Below are 24,711 nucleotides of genomic sequence, written 5' to 3'. Positions count from 1 at the left end.
CTTGCCATGGGCCTAAAGTGTGATTAAATATTTGACCTTTGGTTTCTGTCTATTGATTATGTCACTTATCTTCTCCCTTCTGTTTATATTTTTAATTATGTACGTCCTAGTTTATTTAGGGGCACTTTTAAGTGGTGGTGAACACAGCACCTATCGTCCAACTCTCCCTTCAACTGACAAATTGTAATGGGCAGCAAAATGTCTTTTGCACCAGACACGTCAACCATTTAAGTCTTCCAATCTTCGGTTGTTAACAGCTGTGGCTGTGGAAACACTCACATACTGTATCTCCTGGTGAAAGGGTTCAATACTGACAATTTTCCTTATTGCACAACAAGCAATAACCACCACCACTTTCAACCCATCCAAAGGTGGCTCAAAATGCACACACTGAAGAATAAGTCTCTTTCTTTTTTTCTTTCTTTCTTTCTTTCTTTCTTAGATGTGAGTTTGGTCTTTTGCGGCCTGAGAAAACAGTGCCCCCTGACCCGGCTGGCATGGGCAGAAAGAAGCAGCATGAAAGATGGTGAGGAATGCCATGGGATAAAGTAGGCCTTCAAGAGCGCTGGCACTGCGAGGGCTTAGAAATGTGGAGAGTCTGCCCCTTTGTTTGTACACTTGTGAGAGAACTATCAAGCAGCACAGTCTGATGGGACATCTGGCCTTTTCAGCCACGGTGCTGCAAAAACAGTGGAATGGTGCACTTGCGATTATGAACTTTCTCGCTCTTTTATCCTCTGTGTGGGAAGTTTGCTCCTGTTGCGCTGTACTCTTTAACAAGGTGTGTTCTTTATGTAGGGTAAACATAAAATCCCTCCAGGCACCTCCTCAGAACATTTTGAGCTGCACTGACCAGCATACAATATGTCTTGAATTTGAAAAAGAAACCACATTTTATTCAATAAACAAGCGCTAACCCATGTCATTGCCACATTCTATATCCAATTGGCCTGCAATGGTCCTAAAGCTGTCCAAACAGCCAGCTTCTCACACTGCACGTGCCTGCAGAGTTTGCCTTCAACCCACACCATCGTGCGCTAACAAACACACTCTTCATACACACTCAATGAGGAGAAGAAATATGTGTGCATGTATACCCCGTGCGCTCACACAAGTGGGTCAGAGCTGCAGTGGGTCTTCAAAACAGTTCCAGCACCATGTTAGTGATAACAGTATCAAGGATTAAATTCTAATACACACAATGAGAAACACTACAAAACATTGCATGGGACATGTAGATCAAAACTGCAGTTTGAGATCATTCACTTGTGCAGGAGGAGTTTGGCTCATGTTTTTGTTTTTTTGTTTGGCAGACAACGCTGGAATTTCAATGTCTTCCCATGAGTGGGTCAAAGTTTCAGGGTAAGATTGGAATGACTGAAGGGCAACATTGAGAAGTGATCTTGTGGGAAATATTAATACTGGTATTCCTAAAATATGCACTTCTGTTGCAATGTCTGCATCTCTTGCCTTCCCTCTTAATCTCTCCTCGCACACAAACATACTGACTAGCTCGGAGAGGTACATGTCAGAGCCGCCACGCTGGCATAAAGCAGAGCGTGTTTTGTAACGGCCGGCCCATTTGGCAATTGGTGATGAGTGCGAGTTTAAGTGGAAAAACATTGAAGGCTCGATAAGGCCTGTTGCAGAGGAGAAGATATTGTTGACTTGTTATGTTATCTGTAGATTGTCTTATCTAGCCAGATGTTGTTTCCTCATTATAACCTAATGAAGACATATCACTGTGTTATTCCTGACCAGAAAATAAAACAAGAGCCTGGTACTTGTCAGAGAGCTCATGAATGGACTATTTGTTAGGATTTAATTCTTTGTGGAGAGGAGATGCTTGTTTCCTGCTTGCGAAAAGCACATTATTTATTACAAAGAAGGCCCGTGAGCAATGAGGGGCACAGGAAGACACTTCCTGCATGTGTTTTCTTTTTAAATCCTGTTCTTATGAGCAGTCAAAATGGATAAATGGCCTCTAACTACAGACAACAATTAACAAAGTTTAAACTTGTCAAATAAAATTACAATACATAGGATTCAAAAAGCAATTTTTGTTATGGTCATGGAGTTGAGGAAGTGTATCGATAACTAGTACATTTAAAATGACAAAAACAAACAATCACATAACAGATAATTTTGAAAAAGGTCTATACAATTCATATCAATTCAGTAAAACAAACTGGAGCTTTAACTTAAACTGGAGGTTACAAAAATAAAATCATATCTAAAAGAGACTACGAAATGAGCACATGCACAAATAAACACAACAAGGAACCAGCAGGAAGTGAATGAAACCTGGTTACAGAACAAGAGGCAGCAGGAAGGAGCTTATTGGTTGACACAGGAGCCAAACAAAAACCGACCAGACAAAACTATACAAGACATGACAGGAGTTATCACAGGAAAGATAAGAACAACTCTAAATCCAATAAATATCTGTCAGATACTGTTTAAAAAAACAAACTAAAAAGAAACATTGCAGCACTTTCGACAAAAATGTTTTTGCCAAACATGGGAAAGGGATCATATAAATGTTAGCATTTCCAAGAATTACTAGCAGTGATGGGAACCGACCGCATGAGGATTGACAATCAGGGCAATGATTGGTCGTGATGGAATGAAATGCCAGGAATGTTAAGTGGTTCTTGGGGCGAAGATGGGATGAAGGAGGTAATGACTGGACAGGAGGGATGTGAAGTGGAAGTCGGTTCAGTATCTCTGTCTGAGAATTCAAAGATAATCATGAAAACAATGAAAAATATGTGTTGTTGTTCTATTTTGAGTTACACTGCCAGATATTTCCCAAAAGATTGGGTCAGCCTCTCAAGTAGCCTGCTATCCATTCAACTGATACGTCACACTTACAAACTACAGTAACAGAGAAGAAGCTTTCTTCAAGAAGGCTAAAAACCCATTTATCCTGTGTCGTCAATAACTATTATAGTCAGGAGATTTCTTGAGCTTTTGACACTCAGAAGTACGTTTTAACAAAGGTCAAAAGTCCACCTCGTGATGAAGCTTAGCTGTCCAAGTTACATGTGGCTTGATTATTGTTGTGAGTCTGTCTTATGAGCGAGTGCAGCGTGGACAATGTGCAGAGAGCTTTCTAGCTAGCTGACAGGCCCGGTGAGTGTTTAACATTCTTGAGGGGCATAATGGTGCATTGCAGAGGCTGCCCACTCTGACATCTAGAAGTTATTGTCAGCAAACAGTTTGTTCTCATGACATTTTAGTAGGATACCAAAAGTACAGCGGAACCTTTGAGGTTGAACATTATTTGTTCTTGGGATGAGGGTCAACATCAATTTGTTTGTATTTCATAACAACTTAAAATAATGGGAACAGAATTAATCATGGTCAAACTGTTGCTGACACCAAGCCTTTATTGACTGCTTCAAGTAATATGTTAATGTTCTTAACTGTCAGGAAAGGAGTATTTTTGGTAAATCAGAAAGCAATCAAACAATTCTTAAATTATCTTTGATTCCAACCACGAACCTGTGAACTGTGAGGCAGATATGCTCACCACTAAAAAATACATAAATGTTTTCTCCTGGTGATTTATTCTTAGGTTTTGACACTTGATTGCTACCTGAGGTGATAGTGATTATGCTAGTTACAATACAGCAACCATTGTCACTTTGTAAACTTTGTCCAGGGTTTAAGGCCAGACAGCAAACACGAAAAGGTCAGAGAGGAAAAATTGAGTAATTGGACAAAGAGTAAGAAATGTTCTCTATGCTTTCAATAGTCTTACTTAAAAGTAGCAGACTCTACACAAACTTTCATAAAAGAAGTATAATTGATAAGTGTTCATTTGTAGTAGCTGTGGCATAAATGTTGGATTGGGTGTTGGTCTAGTAAAACTGTAGATACAGTATTGCATAATACGCAGTGTATAATAGTACAGCTTGTAGTCAAGAGTGAGCTTTGTGTGTCCTCAGTGCAGGTCAGTCTGAATTCCAGAATCAACCTGATCAAACAAAGCGGAACGCCAAGTCAAACACCTCTGGACTTCAGTCTGGTTCAGACTAGCTGTTCAGTCCGTACGTTAGCAGCCACCTCATATCTTCATGGAGCACAGTGGAGCTACATTTCCACTATGGCCACCCTAAAATAATGTAAACATGATCTTGCACCGTGGTTGTGGTTTGCAAATGCATGTGATATTTTACTGTGGGACCTTTAAAATTGAATACAATCCGTTCTGAGAAGTTGTTTACAAAAAGACTACACTTCACATACCAGCAGAATATATTGCCTTTATAATCTTAACATCTGTCCTTAAAGAGTAAAATACACTCCAAAAGACAGGAGCAACCTCTAATTGCAGCATAAACCGTCCTAAAATAGACCCTACACATATGGCAAAGTAAGTAATACTTTGAGAGTTTTGTTTCCAAACTACACCTAAACAATTTCATCATTTTCTTCTTGTTGATTCTTACCACCGGGTTGTGGGCCTCTTGTGTTGCTCTGAATACAGTACCCGTACTTTGCAACTTAGCCTCATCCCCTTGTGCTAAAATCTATCATTCGTCAGGCTGTCTCACTGTCTGCTGCTATTTAGACGTTGCTCACACGTACAGAAATAGCGAGCAGAAAAAGGAAGGGAGGGAACAAGCGTGCGTGCGCGTAAAAGCAAAAAATCTCATACCAAGTGAGACGCAGATGGACAAAAAATCACTTTATCGTGAACTGAGGCTTTGCAGGAAGTTCCTGCCTTGTGTTTACTTCAAATAGCCTCATAGCAAGTTGTTTATCCACTTGTGTTGTTTGTTCCTCGCATTGTATTGCAGTCGAGCAAAGAAAAAAATCCAAGAGGTATTCCCCAAAGAGCGACAACAATACCTCAGTAGTTAATGCGCTTTTAATTTGCTCTAATGCAGTTTTGAGAGGGTGTTTAACACTGGAATTTCTAAATCCACACAGGGATCATGTAATCCCGTTTGATGGGTCAGAGTGGGGAAAAATACTGCATTAAATAATATGTAATTTTATGAAAACTGCCTGCACCAGGACATGCAGGAATGTGATTAAACACACACATATCTATGCACAGTATGTGTCCAAAAATAGCCTGATGGAAAAATCTATACTGGTATCCGGTTATGTCTGCCCTACTGCTGCATGCGCGATGGCCTCTTCAATCAACTGGCATACAATGGTCACTGGGACCACATGTCACTCACTGACTGGCCTGGCTGCACCACGTCAGGCTTAAAGTATCCAAGTAAGGTCAATGGTCAAGTGGGTAGAGGCTCTGTGGGGATGGTCCATGATCCAAGCTAATCCACCAGTGAACAGTGGTCACTCAGACCGTGCACTATATTCATATCAAAATAACATGCAGCATTTTTACTTGCAATTTTTATTCCAAATAGTGCACATTACCTCCCAGCTGCACAATTGAGCATTGCATCAAAAATATATAACAATAATGGGGCATAACAACACACAGATTTCAGCCTAACGTGTCCCATGTTGAAAAACGCATTAGCATTAAGTAGCCCCGGGTTCATTAATTGGAATACTGCCGATGATATTAATTATTCATGTTAAAATGAGAGCGATGTAATCATGTGAGGGGCAGAGAGATAAGCAAAGATGATTCTGCGATCATTTAAACACAATTTTTTGGGAATGAGGCCTTGGGGTCAAAGGTCACATGTTCCCCCTGTGCTCATATGAGTCTCCTGCTTCCTCACACGTTCCAAAAACACGCATGTAAAGGTTGCTTGAGGAGTGACCATTGGCGTGAATGTGAGCGTGAAGAGCTGTTTGCCTTCACGGGTTTCCACACTATGGCCCGGGGGCCATTTGAGGCCCACTCTCCAATGTTTAGTGATCCTTGGCATATGCTATAATTCACAATTGACACAGCCCATGTCATTGATCTGCATTGTACATACAACATACTTTCTACATGGGGTGGTAAATAGGGGAAGAGAAGATGAAATTCCTCCTCATCGCTCACGTCCTTGTTTTTCACCAGTAACACATCTCGAAATAGTAACATTTCTTTTCATTATGTCCCAATGAAAAAGGATCATACAGGGCCGCTGGCCATTAATAAACTAAAAAAAAACGAAAAAAAAAACTTCCACTGTTTTCTAGGGGTGTGAATTGCCTAGTACCTGACGATTCGATTCGTATCACGATTCACAGGTCACGATTCGATTCGATACCGATTAATCCCGATACGAATTTATAAGTCGATTATTGCGATTTTTTTCATTCAAATTTAGAAAATACTAATCAGTAAGCTTGTAGAGTGTAAGATTTATATGAAAATGTATTATTTATTTATCTGAAATTTCAGTCTTATAGAGGTTGTAATCTGTTTCATGTTTGAACAGCATTAAAATAAAATATTAAGGCTTAATGTTCCGTTCATATAACATTCTTCCATGCTCAAGGTGTGAATCCTAACCCGAAGTCAGACGTTTTGTTGAATATTTTTCCATTAAAAATGGAAGTTTAAAAATCGATTCACACACACACACACACAAAAAGGCAATGATGATAAGACGTTGAATCGGTAAGACTACCGAATGAACAATTCTGAGCTCTTAAAAAAAAAAAAAAAAAAAAAACGATTTTTTTTTTATTGAATCGATTCGAGAATCGTGCGATGTAGTATCGCGATATATCGCCGAATCGATTTTTTTTAACACCCCTACTGTTTTCTTTATAAATATACCCTAATGTAAGTAAAGATGATCTAAAATTGTCAAGCATATTAACAATGACAGTGTTTTTTTTTGTTTGTTTGTTTTTTTATTTTTTAAATAATTTGAAGGCAAAGAATGTCAATGTGGCCCTTGCATTCTTTCATTTTTATGTATGTGGAAGAAAAAGTGAAAAAAGAAAAAGTTGGAAGAAAAAGTCTGGACACCCCTGGTCTACAATACATACACTGTGACTGACAGATAACCAGTCTGAGCTAAGAAAAAAATTGACTCAACAGAATAAGATGTTAACAATAAAATAAAATTAAAAAAATTAAAAGGGACAGCCTGACGGATGCATCTCTTTATACCATGAATACGTTACAAACCCTCCTATTGTTTTGCTTATCATGTATTTTGACACATCCAACATGATATTGCGCATAAATCTCACCAGATTATGCTCACTTACAAAAAAGTGCCGCTTATTTTAATAAAACTCCCTGAAATAAACGTGTAGTAAAAGTGCCTAAAAATGGGTCCAAATGGGCTGAAAGCGGCAAACTGACGTGCGCGGCATGCGGTGAGTCAGTTTCACATTTCCATGTGGGATAAGAACCACAGAGACAAACACTGACTAAGATCATGACAGATCTCACTGAAACTCGCCACACTGCACCCAGACCTGCTATATCGGATTCTTCACTGTGTGTGTGCGCGTGCACACGTGTTGGCGAGACAAAGAGTGTGTCAGCCAGCTTGCATCAGCCTCCTAAAACTGCAAAGAAGCAACCCTTCCCCCCCCTGACAAGAATGTGTTTGTATGAAAACAGATTATAAAACGGGAAACAACTTGGTGTGAGCGACAATGTCCGTCCATCTTTGAAAGTGCGTTAACCCTGATTAGCAGGAATGGCACCCTTGGGCGTTTCTCTCACTTCAGATTAGAGTTCAAGCCTACAACTCTTAGCAGGCCAGACATGTGTCGCATGTCAATAAGCTTGGCTGATTCAAGTGTTTGCACATGTAAGTTCAGGAGTTCATGCATCTATGTATGACTCTTTGTGTCTGCAAATGAGAGCGAGGGGGCTGCTTTCTTGTGCATTTTTCCCTGAGAGGATTTTTTTGTCTACACAGTAGCAAACATTACCAAAAACTTCTCAAGGCTAGGCTGCATATGACACCACAACACATGTTGCAAATTACTAACTTTCATTCCCCCACCCCCCTTATGTGGCCCAGTTTGGATATACATCAAGGCGAAGTAAGCAGAAAATAAACACAAAGAATCAGATATCAAACTAAAAATCTATGTGCAAAAGATGCACGACAGATGTTACAAAAAATAAATAAAAAAATCAAAGCTACAGTGAATACTAGATCAAATTAGTGGTACAGCAGAAACTTGGGTCAAATGGACCCAAGTTAGTGGGCTGGTCCAAATTTTTGACCAAAATTGGGTTGTTTTTGACACAGCAGTTTTAAGAGGGTAGCGGAAGAGTTAGTCCTGCTCAAACAAAACACATCATACTCACAAGAGATGCAGATTAATATGTGCAAATCACTACAGACGTGTTTTTTGCAAGTCAACGTTTTACTCTGACAATATAATCGGAGGATGGAAATATAGTGACATTATTGAGAGCCAACATTCTTCGGGCAAATTTGAAATCTGCTCAATCAATCACATAAACCTAGATTGACAGATTGACATGGCAGTACACAATCTGAAATCTGATTGGATTAAAAAAAAGATGAAAAAAAAAAAAGAATCCAAAATAAAATCTAATATCAACATGCAAGTGAGTGTTGTTGACGAAAGTTTGTCTTACTTCATGGAAGCCAATGATGATGATTAATGCAATAGGAGAGTGTTGTTATTGTTGTAAAGGAAGTGAATGAGTGAGAAAATAACATGACAATTTTCAGGGGGCCTGAAAACACAGTGACGGCATCACTAAACACACCAGAGCTGCTTTGTTTCGGTTTGGTTTCATACAAACGGGAAGTGGTTTATGTGTGGTTCAGTCAGAGATTAGCACCCACCTGTTCAACTACACAAATTCAACACAAGGCAGCGCAAAAGCCTGAGAAAATTCATCTCGCACAGTGCAGTCATCAAGTTGACGCGCGTACACTTTTAGACATCAAGGCCAAGACGATAAGCTTTCAGGCCTCAACGAGATGAGCAGATGCTCAACGAGGAAACGCCAGCACAACACTGCGAACAAACCAAAACACAAATTGCAGCCAAGTAACTGATCCACAACCAATAATGGAGGAGAACGGATATCTTGTGTATTTCATCACGAGACAATTGTTTCACGCAAAAAAAAAATAAAAAAATAAAAAAAATACCAAGGTAAAATTACAAATATAGTAACACACACTTAATTTGATTAATAACTTTAATCTGATTACTTGTCTGGAACGTGTTAGATTGCGCTATAAAAAGAAAATAATACTACTGAAGTTCTGACAGTAAAGGGTAACCAATATCACTGGTTAGCACTGATGCTAACGTTACTGTTGTATGCTATAACACAGTCACTATTGAAAAAATGGTCCCCCCAACCGCATGGTTTTAAGAGAAGAAGCTTAAAGCTGATCATGAAGTGGATCAATCCATCTGTGGCCAACCTCTGACCCTGGAACCTTGCCCTCTTTCACCACATTCAATCAACAGTGAAGTTGTGTAACGTCCTCTATCGCTACAGTGCCCCCTCCTCTCTCTTTGTCTCTTGTTGGCTCGGGCCCTGGCTCAGGAGACGTGCCGCTCGCTATTCCTGTGGGTTTTCTTATCTCCCCTTGCCCCCTCGATTCTGCCCAGCCCGGCCATTTCCTGTCTTCACTGGCGACACCTTCTTATCCGCCTCTCTCGACACGCACACACACATGCATTGATGCTTTATGAGCTGTTAATGGAGTGATCTGAACATGTAAGCACAATTTAGAGTAGCAGACGCCTATAAACTGCAAACACAAGTATTTCCAAAAGGAGTCTAAAAGCCAGATGAACGATCACAGGTGAAAAATGTAGCCCTTACTGTACATGCTGTTCATTTTCCATTCAATTTTGAGCATAACCTGCTCAATCAATTGATTTATACAACCAGGATCGTCCAATGCTGTTGTCATATTTATGAATGAAATACAACGACATCCACCACACACGAATCTGTGCCAAATCTGGCTGCCAGCAGCTCGCTCATATCCACCAGAATCGTGTTACATCACCTGCGCCACAAGTTAGGCCTTTTTTGCGAGTCTAAAATCGAGTCGACTTTTTGTCACCAACTTGCGAGATGCCACAGACTCGTTTTTTCCGGAACTCCCAGTGAGGCGTCGTGTGACTCACTGTAAATATTTGTGGAGTAAAGTTTAATCTGAAAAACACTAAATTCAGTCCCAATCTAAACAGAGTAAACTCAGAAGAGAGTAGAATATTCACACACAAAAAATACCCCACTCAATAGGAACAATCACAGAACCTTCAGGTTGGGAGACAGACAATCTAACCACTGACCCATGCCACTCCTGCTCTATGTCATTATATAGCAGGTGTCAGGTGGAATCCCTGTACCTCCATTTTTGGTCTTTTGTACACACCAGCAATATGTCAACTAATAAGTCTGGCATAGGTCAAGTGGTAGAGTGGCTGGCTCCCATGCTGAAGATTGTGGGTTCGTTCCTCAATCCTTGAGTGTCTTTTGTTGTTTGTTATTTTAGTATTTTACTCTCTTCCAAGTGTAAAATCTGTTTAGAGGGCGACTGAATACAGTAAAAAAAATTTAACAGTAAAATTTACTCTACCAAATTCACAGTCAAAACTACACTTCCGAACTGCCTCGGCAGGAAAATGCAGACATGCCAGTTTTTACCCTGAGAGCACAGGCACCTGTCTCCAGAATTAAGGCCTCACAACTATGGCATGTAACACTTTCAGTTTAGCCTTAAATCTATTTTTGAGACACATGGTAAAATCTGGCCTGGAACACCCTCAGTGTACAAAAATGCGTATCTGACATTTTGTTTAGGAATTTAAATTTTATTTTGGGTCGCTTTAGGGAATTTCATTGTGAAAGAATGACCGTTAGGATATTTTTGTTTCCTAGTTTTCAAATGTCAAAACATTTGACCCGAACAGCATGTAAGGATTAATCCATGTTTATTTGGGTGTGTTTATGGCCATGCGTATTCTAGTAGTTGACACCCTCCTCCTCCTCATCCTCGTTTTGACCTTAGACAAAACCCCATTTGTTTGTGCATGCTTCGTCCCTCCATCCTGCTCATCTCTTTAACACTTCCTATATGTGCCTCATTTACAACTTGTTTAAAAACTATGCAGCTATAGTGAGAATCTCTCTCTCTCTCTCTCTCTCTCTCTCTCTCTCTCTCTCTCTCTCTCTCTCTCTCTCTCTCTCTCTCTCTCTCTCTCTCTCTCTCCCTCCACCCACCACTTCATGTTCTCCCTCTGCAGAACTTTCCCAAGAAGACAAACATCATGCGGTTCTGGGAAGAGGAGCTCATGCTGTGTCGTGTCTTTGTTATTTCTTCTTTTTGTAATGTGCAAATGTCCTGCATCCAAGGACCGTGCTTTTGACTGCGATTAGTTTCCCCGTGCAAGCGTGCATACATGTATTCGCATACAGACACACAAACCTCCTGAACCTATTGCACTGCTGCATATTGGCAGACAGAGGGACGGCCTCACCCTGAAGGAAGAATGGTTCAAATTCCACAGCTGATAGAAAAACACGAGAGCGAGAAGGAACAGGGGAACTGATGTCAACTTCATCCGATCACTATACCGCCACCAACCCTCTCTATGAGCGACAGTAAAACATCTCGTATTTAAACTGGCTGAGGTTGAACAATTTGGATTTTGGACAAAATTCACACAAATCACACAAAACGTTAAAGTTAAAACACAAGATGTCGGTGTGCCATTGGATGCTTGAGGGTCTTTTTTTTTTTTTTTTTTTTACACCATAAGAAAGACACTAAAAGTTATGTAAATGAGACAGAATTGAATGTATAAACAAATTGTGTTTGGTAAGTGGTTAACTTCTGTGTTATAATTGCATTATTGTTGATGTTTTATGTTGTGTTTCTGTAAAGCACCAGCTACGACAGTTTGAAAGCGCTGACTTTATCATACCATCAGCTAAAGTGCAAAAAATTACAATGATGCACTTTTTTTTTTTTTTAAGTCTTCTGTAACCTTTCCCCCTGACTGTTCATTTTTTATGAAATATATAAGAGTTTGCATAATAATTAAACACCCCAAACTAGTTCATCAATTGTCACAGTGACTACAGGAAATCATTACAAGGTGATTAAACATCTAACGTGATCCTCTGTCGCTGTGAGCTTCCGTTGAGACAAACTTAAGGGAAGACACATGATATTAAGTCAGTTGCTTAAAGTGACACACCCACTAAAGTTTGATGAAATCATGTGTTTTCTGAACACTAATATTCATAATGAGTATGAGGAAGCCGCATACAGTAGGCCTGGATATTAGAACAGATGTTTTATTGAGATAAAGTACAAGTTCTTCTGATAAGCACAACTTTTTTTTTTTTTTTTAACGGTCACTACTGTTATGTAACTTCCACCCTCCCTCCACAAAGTTCTGCTGCGTGCACGAGCTCAATAACAAGTTGTCTTTTTTTAAATGTATTTATTTATTAAGAATCAAGTGATTCCTACCTTTAAATAGACATCCACCTCGCGGAATCAGTTCGCGTCTCTTTCTCCTCGACGTCCACTTACAGTTTAGCACCTCCCGGCTGCTCTTCTGCCTCTCCCTGCAAGTCACACATACACATGCAATGATGATGGTGATGATGATGATGATGGTGATAATGATGATGATCTAATCAGAATCTTTTTGCCCTGCTTTGGACCGGTCGACCAAGAGGATGCATACCTACTTAATCATAGTTATTCATGTTGCAAAAAGATGTGCGCGTGCTATAGTAGGCTATTTTGTTTGTTTCTGGAGCAGACAAACATCTACTCGCCCAGTCGAACCCGTTGTGCATGCGTGGCTCTCCGTTTGGGTCGGTGTGGTCCTGATGCGAGTTTTAACGTCCCTTGTTGTTGTGTCTCACCTACAACGCAGGCACGCCGGGAAGTCAACATGCCGCCACTATATTATTTATTTATTTTTAAATATCCGCTTTGTTTTAGAAATAAACGTTCTTTTTTCCCAGTCTCCCTGAACGCATCCGATCACAAGCTGCAGCACAGTCAATTTATGGTTTCTTTGTATGGCGTGCGTGCGCGTCAGTTCTCCTCACCGACTTCAAGTCCTTGCTGTGGGGAGCGTTTCCCTCCTCTCCTGCGCTCCGTGCCCTCTCTTCGCGGTGGTCGCGCCCACTTATGTTGATGTTCCACTCCGGGCCAGCCTTCAGCAGCAGCTGCGCGCTCCGACGTCAGCCTCGTCTCTTGCGTGCTTTGAGCCACACCCATCCATTCATAAAGTGGACAGAGTGACAGCCGGTGCTTGTGCATGGGCATGTCCACGTATATGTACAGCAGTCAACACCGAATGACATCATACTGTAAATGTATTACATCATTAATTAGTCCTGCACGACCTAATGCGATCCAGTGCAGGAGATAAGCAAAAAAAATAAAAATAAAAATAATAATTAGAGCAATGGATTAAAACTACTTGATTATTAATGTATCTGTAGTTTGCATCACAGTGAGGAGCTTCAAGTAGCCTAATTCCAGCTCCTCTCAAAAAAGCAACCAAAACACAACAAAATCAGTGACTATGGTATACAATGTTATATCAAAACAACAATAATAAACTGTGCTAGAGGGGAAGTCAACCTGAAAAATGTCTTTACAGTATGTTATATATGCATTTCTACTATATAGAATATTTGCAACATTAGAAAATGCCAAATTTGGAGGGGAAAAAAACATTACATAGTTTCTGAGAAAAAACTCAAATATTTGCAACATTATAAAGTGGCACATTTGCTAGAAAGAAACTCACAAATTTACAATAAATAAACTTGAATATTTACGAGATATAAAGTGGCAAATTTGCGAGATGATGACACGTTCAGGATAAAGGATGCGGGGCGTGTTGAGGTCACATGTGAAGGCACAGAAGACCCATGGTTGTATATATTTATACGGGGCCCTAATACACTGTTGTATTGCAGTGCCTCTTCAAAATGCGATTGCTTAGTATGATATGGTTCATCTCTGCTAAAGTAATTCCGAATTTCCTTAAAAGTATAATTTAGTTCTTCAAGCAAAGACATTTTGCAGATTTGGGAATTGTGACAAACATCCAAGAAGGCTATGTGTATTACCTGCAAGTTTGAGTTTTTTTTCTTGCAAATTTGCAAGTTTTTTTTTTTTTTGCCACTCTATAATGTCACAAATGTTCAAGTTTTTTTTTTTTTTTTCCGTAAAATCCTCGGAATATACCCCCATCCAAAAAAAAGAAAAAAGAATGGTAGACATCAATCAATTTAATCTTTTAACATTTTCAGTGTGTCTTTCAGTGTTAAGAATGGCCTTTTAAAGCTACTATACGGTTGCAGACAATTGCATCATCTATGTGAGAGTCCACTCACAACCCCAATGAGAATGGCTGTCATTTGTTATTCAGCCACATTCTGGATAGTACAAAGATAGATAAATCATTAGCAATGTTGAACAAAATTAATGATTAAAAAAGGTTTAAAATCTCCATATTGCTATTTAGGTAGAGTCTGAGCAATAATTTTTCTCAGTGAAGAAAGTTGACCACCATTTTTTTTTTAAATCTTACCTTGTGAAAATGATCAGAAATGGTGTAGTGAACTAAGAGAGTATATAAAGTATTATGGCATAAAGATTATGTGTGTTTTGCTGGTTTACTTTAAAGAAAGGAATTCTGTGCTAAATGACTGAGAGGATTTCTCCTACTAGATTCCTGTGACACCATTTGGAACATGCGGCAACCTTGATTGGTTAGAACAGACGTAGCGATCAACAGCATGTCAGGCGACTCAAACGTCTCCAAGACTCCTGTTCATCCAAGCATCATTCTCACGAAGGGATGAAGAACCTGCCCAGGCTTGTTCCCATGTCAGTGCGTAACCACCAGGTCCTACAGGCAATAATCAGCATGCGGTGCAGCCACAATCATGTGGACAGAACAATTTGATCATTAAGAAAGACCGTGGGGAGAATGGGGCTTCAGTTTCGTCCACTTCCTTAAGTTTGGGAAAAACAAAACGAACCTTCTGTGTACCAAGGTCATATGAGTATGTGATGCACACATGTATCGCAAAATGTCTTTGACAGCACTTTTCTATGCCATGCCACTATTGATCTAGCAATATGGGGACAATAGGTCCATAATAGAGCGTGTCCACATGTAAACATAAAACAGATTCTCGATCCGTCTCTCTTCTAAGTGGGCAAACTGCTGATCCCACGCGTGTAAAAGGCTTGCATCAGCAGAGCGATGGAAAAACAAACAGCTGGCAATCGCACAGCGCCTTTACCATAGACACAACACAATATTGACACACACAAAGGCGCCATCTCGGTCCAGTTTGGATCACTTTCACTTCTGCACGTGAGGAGCCAAAGCGGCGTTCGACACCAGCCATTGAGCCGCCACAATGACACACGTTCGGGAGCTGAGCGGCCACAATGAGCCTCTATTTGCTCCAGAGCCTGTGTTATTCTTTCTGATGATCGCTGGAACAAAGCACATGACAAAAGTTCCAATTGAGCTTGAACAATCGCTCACAAAGGAGCCAGTGACTTGATGTCTGTGGTCCTCGTTGCCAACTGTACAACATTAGGGGTCAGTGTGTCATGGCACACTGACAACACGGGCAGTCTCTCACAGTAAGAGTGTTTTCAAATCGAGGTGATTGATATGATTCGAGTAATGCATCTCAACTGTTTTGATCAATGAAGTTGGAGCTGTTAGATTAGGGCTCTTGATGACTCGATAGATGACTTGAGCTAGGCCGTTGTGTCGCTGTGATACGTCCTTGCTTGGCGCACTGCTACGTGTCCTTGCTTGGCGCCTTTCTATCTGTCTGCATTCTGACATACGTATCCAGTGAATACCAGTTAAGGCCATCAGGCCACACATTCTCACACGGGGAGGCTGAGCCGTTCACCCATGTGGGTGGGCGGCCTAGACAGTATAAGTGCAGGGACGATTTTGAATAGATCAGTTCCTCTTCCGCATACTAATAGAAGAGGGCTCCGCAGCTGTGTACTCGATCTTTCTGGCATCCGGTAAATATTTCAACTGAGAACATGCAGTCTTCTGGTTATTACTGTTAGTATAATATCGTGAGCATTAAGATACAAGAACCAGTGAAAGTGAAAGTTCTCACCAAGAACGTTATAGATCATTTACAAGAGATTCAAATACGTTTCGTGGCTAAGGTCAACAAAAGTGTAGTGATCCAGAATGCCACTCAGAGCACAGAACACGCTTAATTTGGATTTACCCTTCGGCTATTCACCTCCTGCGGACGTTGTCTTTAAAACTAAGAATGTTGAATGAATAATTCAATGCTGAAAACTCGATCTCACAAGGAAAAATGGAAAACAAAATTAAATCGGTTCTCCTCCAAGAAGTTTTTTAATTCTGCTAATAAACAAACTTGAGTGAAACTCAGTAGAAGACCAAAAATGCACAATAGAGGTTCAACAATCTCCTAATTAATTTTGAAAGTGTTATGACTTCATGTGTTTTGGGTTGGGTCATGGGGTCATTGTGTTGTTATGTCCCATATGAGGATGTGTTTGCCAGTTTTATTTTGTCAAGTCACTTTTAATTTGTAGTTGCTGGACAGTTGATCATTATATAGTTTTGTAGTCACTCTTATTCTGTCTATTTGGTCATATAGAATTGTGCACTACCCAAGTGTGACTCGTGAGTCACGGAATGACACTTTAGTATGTCTACTAAACTAACTCTTCAGGCAAACTTTCTTCTGTGCTAGTTGTGTTCGAGGTTGCTTCCATGCATCCATCTCTGCTCTCTCGTTTCTCATTCTCAATCAAGATTTTTCCGGCAGTTGTTTTCTTCAAGGCCATCTAAACCCAGTCCTGCCCTCTGTTGTTATTTAAGACTCTCGAACTCCCGTGTGTTGTCTGCGTTTGGGTTATAGACCCTTCCAGCTGACGTCACCAATTAGCTTCCGTTGCGCCTCCCGGGGGGGAAAACATCCTATAACAAATGAATGTAGAAAACTTGATTTTCGGCGTTTTTGTTAAAAGCTGGGAAATATGTCAAGTGTCACAAAAAACGTCCCGAGTAGGACACTACATTATTGCGAATCATTGAAACCAGTCGATTGAAGCCGCTAGCTACAAAAAAAAATGGAGTTTGTTGGGCGGCAAAGTGGAAGTGGAAGCCTAAGGTATGTTGTTTTTGGTTGAAACAGTACGTCAATCAGTACTTTCATGGTGTAAATTGTCATTCATTAAATCGTTTGTGTCCGGATATACTCGTCTTGCTGTATATCGAAGTCTTCGAGCTATCTTAGCTTTCTAGCTGCTAACAAACCGACCGCACATTTACTACACATTCCTCAGCAGAAATCAAGCCCGAGTTAAACTGTTGATTGTGATAATTGTGTTAAATCGTTAACTTTTTGTTCAAAATTGCTTGAATACTTAAACAAAAAAAGTATGACTTATTGTTTCACTAAAGATAATACAGCGCTTTCATCACATCTGCCTCAAATTTACAATCAGAGGATAATGTTATGACCCACTCTATATGAAAAAGATAAACTACTTGATATAATATGCTCTGAGCATATTCATATAAAGTTCATTTTGTGGGTGCAATACAGTTGCGTTGTAGTTTCACGCTAGCCACCGTGCTAGTCTTTTACTCCTCACCGCCTTTCGCGGGGTTTGGAATCATTGCCGGCAGCCGAAAGAATGCTCTCATCTCTCATCCGTCGGCCGCGCACAAGTTCACCATAGCATTGGTCGCTGATTTATCAACTTTGACCTGTTTTCTAGCTCACACTGATTGTTTTCTCATTCACTCGCATTGACGTGCTGCCCGCTAACCACAAGGGGTGCACTTCAACGTGACGTCACACTAGAAGGGTCTATTCCTACATGACTGAAACTTTTGTAATCCTTTACAGAAAGCAAGAAATATAAACAGACCAGGAAGCAGTACAGTTTGTCAAATACATTGTAGAGTTGATAAATTTTCTCTCCAAAGTAAACACAAAAATAGAAAATCAAAAAACTTACCTTGCTGTAAAGATGAGTCGCAAAAACCTTTCCACTAGTCCGCTAAAAATGAAATTTGATAATTCTTTATCAGTTCACAATTTCATCCCTATACTTGGAAACTTGTTCTGATGTTAAACGTAAAACATTAGTGGAAAATATTGGAGACAATAAGGTTCCATACAAATCCTGTAAGTGACAGTAATATGGTTTATCTGTGACAAATGCAGGACAAATTCTGGCGAAGACATCACTCATTTTCCATGGAATCTGTTTTTCTACGAACACAGCAAATTTTGTTCTTGCAAATGCTAAGACCAAAATTTCCTGTATACTTCCTTGGTCTTTGTTTCATCCCCAGACAAAGTTTGGTGGATAATCAATTATGTCCAAACACAAAGTCACACAAAAGTAAATAAACATGAAAACACATTATTTAAAAAAAAAGAAAAAAAAAGCAAGTCTAACTGCTAAGAGTGATTGACGTGGAACTTGATCTTTGAATTATCCCGACATATGCGCATTACTCAGGCAGCCCCTCCCAAAAAGTGTTGTGTTGTGTGACCAGTTGTCTCTTTGTCAGTCTGGACAGGGATCAGAAGGAAGATGACATCGTTCTCCACAAGTGTCTGACCGCCCATATTCATCATAACTATTCACGGTCCGGCCCAGATTGCGGACCCGGCCTCTTTGGCCCACTAACTGTGTCCCTGTTTGGCGTCACTGAGGTGCTATGAATAGACGCTGGCGTAACGTCAGTGCTGTCAGCTAGGCATTGGCACGTGTGTCTCATGTCAGCACGACCACGGCGCAGTACTCCTGACTGGTGTCGCCGCACTGGCAGCACATTGGTGTTGCCATGGAAACAAGAATGAGCACAGCTACCCCTGCCATGACATTTGTTAGTTGTTGTTCTCAAGAAAACTCGGTTCTTCTTTCTTTTTGTGGCTTTCTCCTCATTTTTATGCAGGCTTCTTACTTTCGCAACAACCCAGTCATTTCAGGTAAAGTGAAAATGTGTCTTCTTCCAAATCTCCTCTCTCTCTATCCCTGTGTGTAGTGTAGGAGAAACTAATGGAGAGGTGCGCGGGTCACCGCCTAATTGACAAAAGCCCCATAGCCTTCACAGGACAAAATGAGCAGATTGCAATGTTTGTATTTCTGCTCCATTTACCACTTTGTGTCTGATCACATAGAATTTACTCTGCACTGATGGGCAGGCAGGAAGCCATATGGCATGTCAGGTAGGAGGTTAACAAAATGAAACAAAAAGCAAAAGGCAGACGGTACACTTCAGCTGCATCCTCTGCCTTCTTTTTTCTTTCATTCATCACCTGAGAGCGTGTGGCCAATATAGAAAATGTACTTGAAACCTTTGGAATAACCTGGATTTCTGCATGAATTTGGTCATAAAACATATCATTCCATTAAAAAAAAAGTTTCAATTCAGCAGTTCTCTGCCTGGTGGGAATTGCTCTCTTCGGGTCATGCCACAGAATCCGAGTCAAGTTGATGTCAGGACTGTCAGTGGATCACTCCAAAAGACATTCAGTCGATTTACTTCGGCCCTTTGAGTCATTGCAGATTTCAAACAATTGTTAGTTCATCTAATAAACTAATTTTCTCGTCAACGATAGCAGCGCATCCAGGCTCTGGGCTATCAAAGCAGCCCCAAACCATCTGTCCAACTTTGTTTTTTTCTGAACTGTCTCCATTTACATCTGTTGTTTTAATTATTTACCGTAGATTTGACAGGTTCCTGTAAGTCTTTCGCCAACATTCTTGGATTTTCCTTCACCTCACTGAACATTTTACACTGTGGTCTTGCAGTTATCGTTACAGGATGTCTGCTCATAAGGAGAGGGACATCTGCACTTTCACCACTTTCGCCATGGCTTTTAGAGATATCTTTGTGTTTGTGACAATTTCTGGCTTTACTCAAGAGAGTGGAAAACTCAAAATGTACGTTTTTGTAATGTGGCAAGGCAACTTTAACCAACACCTCCAATCTTGTCACATTCATTGAATTGTATTGGGTGGGTGCAGGGGTGTGCAGAGGGCGGGGCCTATGGGGTGTCTTCCCAACACCTGCTCGAAGATTTCTTTTGCGTTTGTTATCAAAACTTGCCAAAAAACTGTCGATGCTGATTAATTGGCGTATCACTATGCCACCGCTGTATCTAAAGTGTGGAGCGACAAACAATTGTCTATTGATTTGTCAACAACACAGAACCATCACAAATGTGGCTTAAAACATATTTACAGTTAGCAAGACCAGTTAAATAAAAAGTAACACCAAGCTGCATAAAGCGAAGACGGGAGCACGGATGTGTACGCTGGGAACACATTTGATATGTTTGTTTATACATGGGAGTGACACAACAGCTGGGGAATGTCTCGGGCAAATAGGGCCATTAGGGCCCCACTACAAATATGTTTGGCACTGCTTTTTTTTTTCACCATTTGTCTTAGCACTAAAACTATAGTAGGCTGATGCAATAACAAAATTAACTGCATGTATTTCATGTTCAACAGGATACAATAAGAGATACTGAAAATGTTAATTTGATATTTTGCTTAAAGGTAGCACAGGTTGAGCAATAAACATAATTGCATGCATTAAAATATTTAATAAATGTTTATGTATGACATTCAGAATATTTGTTCCATATCAAAAAAATTGGGGTAACTTTTTTCCCCATTTTAAATTATGCAAGTAATTAGCTGATTAAAAAAGAGGAGTATTGTAGATGAGAGTGTGCAGTGGATTAAAAAAAATGTTGAAGACATCCTCATAACATGAAATATTGAGAAAAAAAATTAACACACAACAGGTGCTCGTCAAAAGCATTTTTAATTAAACGATTAATGGTGATTAATCAAATTTCTAAGATGTGATTAATCTGATTAAAACAATCGTTTGACAGCTCTAATTTTAAATCAACACATTGACGTTGTTAGATTTTATTTTTAAATGACTGAGCTCATGGGCAGATTTAGTTTTTTTTGTGTCAAAGTACATATAGATTTCAGTGCAGCTTGTCAGCCATTTTTGTGGAGTTTGTGTGTTTGGGGACTCACTTTTTTTATTTTTTTTTTATTTTTATTTTTATTTTTTTATGATAGGATCTCTGCAGGGCATGACACATGGGTGGAAAGCTTGTGCAGGATGAGCGAGGCTCTTATAGTTGTCAAAGGCCCGTGAGTACCGATACACGTTAGCTGGTAGTTTTATTTATAGATGTTACGGAATTTTCCATTTATTAATTACACAGATGCAATTGTTTTCTTATATGCTGTCCCTCACCACTCTTCCATTGGTGAACTAGAAAATTGGCGTGATGTCTCTGCAGTGTTGTGTGTCATATAGCTGTCGGGGTGTGTGCGCAGAGGACAGAACAAAGAAGCCACAATTAAATTTGTGCCGGAGATGTTTGCGTATTCAGACTTCCTGTTGCGCCGAAAAGAGGCACATTTATATCACTCAGAGTAGCAGCCTCACCTGAATGACAGATCAGTGATAAGCCTTTATGAGGATATTGCTGTTATTGGTGCCGCCTACTCCCATGCACACGACTGAAAATCAGAATTGAAAGTGAATTAAAAGTAATTCAGTTTTGTTTACATCTGAATTTGACGTATTTTTAAAGTGTGAGAACGAAGAATAGAAAGTGTTTGATAAAAAAAATAAATAAATAGAACCATACTGCACTACCCCCAACGTGTTCCTACTGTCTTCATTTATGAGAACCTGTCGCTCACTCTCACGCAGGGAGAGCCAGGGAAAATTGAATCTGACTTGATTTGGAGTACCGGTCTGGAACATGAATCCATCAGCATTTCAGTGGTGCCATCCATCCACATGCGCATATGGCTACATAAACAAGAAGGCCTCAACACACCCTGCGCACTGGCTAACGTCAGCACACCAACGTCAAACAGTGCCCAGTGCTAGGCAACAATGCCATCCCAGATGGCAGGCTCTGATGTTGATTTTGCTCTAATCTAATGCACTTAAGTCCCATTTCCTACCCATGCCGCCGAGATGATGCGTCAGGGAATATATAGTGAGGTCTACAAGTATTTGGACAATGTCGGTTTGGAATTAATGACCTTCTGAAGACAAATAATGGATGATCTGTCTGTCCTGATCTAAACTCAACAGAGCATGTATTTTCACTTACTGAAGAGAAAAGTGACACCCATGAAGAAGCAGCAAACTGAAGGCCTTGCAAAGCAGTGAGCCGTGGTGTGCTATACAATAAATACAAAATGAATGATACTGAGGGTGGGCGAGTGGTTAGCACGTCCGTCTCCCAGTTCTGAGGACTCAGGTTCGAGTCCAGGCTAGTGCCTTCCTTGGTGGAGTTTACATGTTCTCCCCGTGCCTGCGTGGGTCTTTTCCGGGTACTCCAATCTCCACCCACATTCCAAAGACATGCATGGCAGGTTAATTGTGTGCGCCGAATTGTCATTAGGTGTGTCAGTGTGGATGGTTGTTCGTATCTGTGTGCCCTGCGATTGGCTGGCAACCAGTCCGGGTGTACCCCGCCTACTGCCCAAAGCCAGCTGGGATAGGCTCCAGCACCCCCGCGACCCTTGTGAGGAATAAGCGGTCAAGAAAATGGATGGATGGATGATACTGAGGGTGGTGTCTTATCGATGTGATGGTACTTTTTTTTTCCTCACCTTACTGCACCCTTGTACTAAATTGAAAACTTGTTCAACAAGTAAAAACAGCTCCCGTGAAAAATGATAACATTTGCAATGAAATGTTTTTACATTGTACACGTGCAAGCATCACAATCATGTAAGTGCAAATACTATAATTACAAAATGATATTACAAGTTTAGAAATTGCTACAGGTTTTCCAATAAGCATGGTAATCAGATGACAAAATGCAGGATAAAATTGTTTTTTTTTTCCAATTGAGCCCACCTAGTAGTTAATTTATTGAATTTGTGTTTATGTTATGCCGACTACAAATCAATGTTGCTAAATTTGGAGTTTATTAGGATTTTGAACAAACAGTACAGCCTTGTAAGTGGTTTCTCTCTTTCTTTTATGTTGTATCTTCTCGGGGTTTAATTTTTATAGTATATATTGTGTCTTGTGGGGAAATATATTTCCTTCAAAAGCATTTGGAGCATATTGACTCACTCTCTCAATCAAATAATATTATAGCATTTAGTATTTATTAAAAGTCTACTGATTATTGCACTTCATCATCTTTCTTTCGTTTTTTTTGGTCCAAGGTAGTTTCTACAAAGCCCCTAAAATGCCATTTAAGAAAGTCAACAACAACAATTTTATGTTCCCTGTAAATGTAACATGTAACACAGCTTTATAAAGGAAATACAGTTCAGTCTCTTTGTACATGGATTGGACAGCTAAGTCTTGATGTTCATGATGGTCTGTCAGGCTGAAGTACTCTTGTTTGTTTTTAACAGTGAGCTGGTCCATCTATGGCAGCAGACTGCAGACTGGAAGGGGCTTTAGGCACTTCATCCCCCACAGTGAGGCTCTATCCCAGCAGGCTTAGCCACACCGGCCCAGCTGCTGCCACGAGCGTGGACGAGCACGGGATAAACTGCTCACTCTTCAGCATGGTAATGAAGTTTAATGCACAAACATGCATGCATCTATCACACTTTTTATAAGGTCATCATACTTATGCTGCCAATGTTATTTGATGCTGCACTGGGTAAAAAAAAAAGTTTGCTCCACATGTTTTTTTTTTCTTTGATAATGCCATCTTCAAAGTTATATATCGAATCCAAAATTAAAATATTTGGAAATAATCTTATTTCATAATCATCTATTGACGTCAACCCCAAATGTTTGCAGCAAAAATAAAGGACTGGGCCTCCTTAGTCTGACATTTTTGGAAGAAATGTGTATAAGCAAAGTAGCATGAACACACATATGTTCACTCACTGTGCTTCATGTTCTAATCGTTCCTTTTTGTGTGCTCAGCTGGAACAGCCAAGAGTCAACAAGTTCTGCAGAAGTGGCCCCGGGCTTGAGAAAAGGACCAGAGTGTCACGCAGTGTTATTGACTGATCCAATGAAGACTTGCTTAATGTTTGTCTCTGCATTTGTGAGACAAGTGACATCAGCGTCCCATAATTTAAAACCTTTGTTTGACAAGGTCCAATCACTCCCCGGTCCACCAATCCATCATTTTTTTTCATTTCATCCGCCGCTTTTCACCAATCTCTTCCTATGTGTATTGTACTGTTCCAGAAAGTTATGTAACATCAGCGTCTGTGTCACGGGGGACCTCATTTTAGCCATCAATTCTTCTTCTGCTGAGCCAACCCCCCACCACAGTACACACCAGTCGACTGCGATGTGTGACACAACACGACCTACAAAAATGTATCGACCGCATTCTAACGTGTGATGTTTGTGTGGCTCCCAGCGCATGTTCGCCATTTACGTGGCCCGGGCATCAACATCGACCCCGCACAGTCATCTGGCACCTCGCAAATTTAAGTTACATAACATGTCATGAGTGTGTGGCTTCAAAACAAGTCTTGTCACTTGATGTTATGTGATCAGTGTTGACTGCAAACCAGAAAAAAAAAAGTGACTACAACTCTGGGATTTAGTTTAGCTGCAGAGCGACAAACAGCGTACAATTCCTCACTGACCTCATTCTTCTTATCTCGTCACGATAAGGTGGACGGATTATGGTGATACCTCGTTGCATGATATGTGCAAAAATAAAGTGCATGTGAACCGTGATAAGGGTACAAGAGACCACATCAGCTA

The 24,711-nt window shown here is 40.3% G+C and overlaps 1 protein-coding gene and 1 long non-coding RNA gene across 5 annotated transcripts in view; one reads left to right on the top strand and one right to left on the bottom strand.

The window, feature by feature from the left end:
* The window catches only part of rhobtb4 (Rho related BTB domain containing 4), a 34,969-nt gene extending 21,817 nt beyond the window's left edge, over positions 1 to 13,152 (bottom strand). For 2 of the 4 annotated variants that reach the window (XM_077521056.1, XM_077521062.1), the window contains exons 1-2: positions 12,989 to 13,152; positions 12,396 to 12,493 (exon numbers count right to left, since the gene is read on the bottom strand). The gene's annotated coding sequence lies outside the window, so the exon portion shown is untranslated. Of the gene's footprint in view, positions 1 to 12,395; positions 12,494 to 12,615; positions 12,800 to 12,988 lie in introns of all 4 variants that reach the window. The other 2 variants (XM_077521058.1, XM_077521063.1) reach the window with 2 other exon arrangements.
* Positions 13,153 to 18,638: 5,486 nt separating this feature from the next.
* Positions 18,639 to 24,018, top strand: LOC144019590 (uncharacterized). Its single transcript, XR_013283718.1, has 3 exons — positions 18,639 to 18,937; positions 23,385 to 23,543; positions 23,911 to 24,018. It is a non-coding gene; the product is annotated as an uncharacterized LOC144019590 (long non-coding RNA).
* Positions 24,019 to 24,711: the final 693 nt, after the last annotated feature.

The sequence above is a fragment of the Festucalex cinctus genome, chromosome 5 (assembly GCF_051991245.1).
Source record: "Festucalex cinctus isolate MCC-2025b chromosome 5, RoL_Fcin_1.0, whole genome shotgun sequence".
NCBI classification, from domain to species: domain Eukaryota; kingdom Metazoa; phylum Chordata; class Actinopteri; order Syngnathiformes; family Syngnathidae; genus Festucalex; species Festucalex cinctus.
The sequence above is the reverse complement of the archived record's forward strand: the minus strand, read 5'-3'. Positions and strand labels throughout refer to the sequence as shown.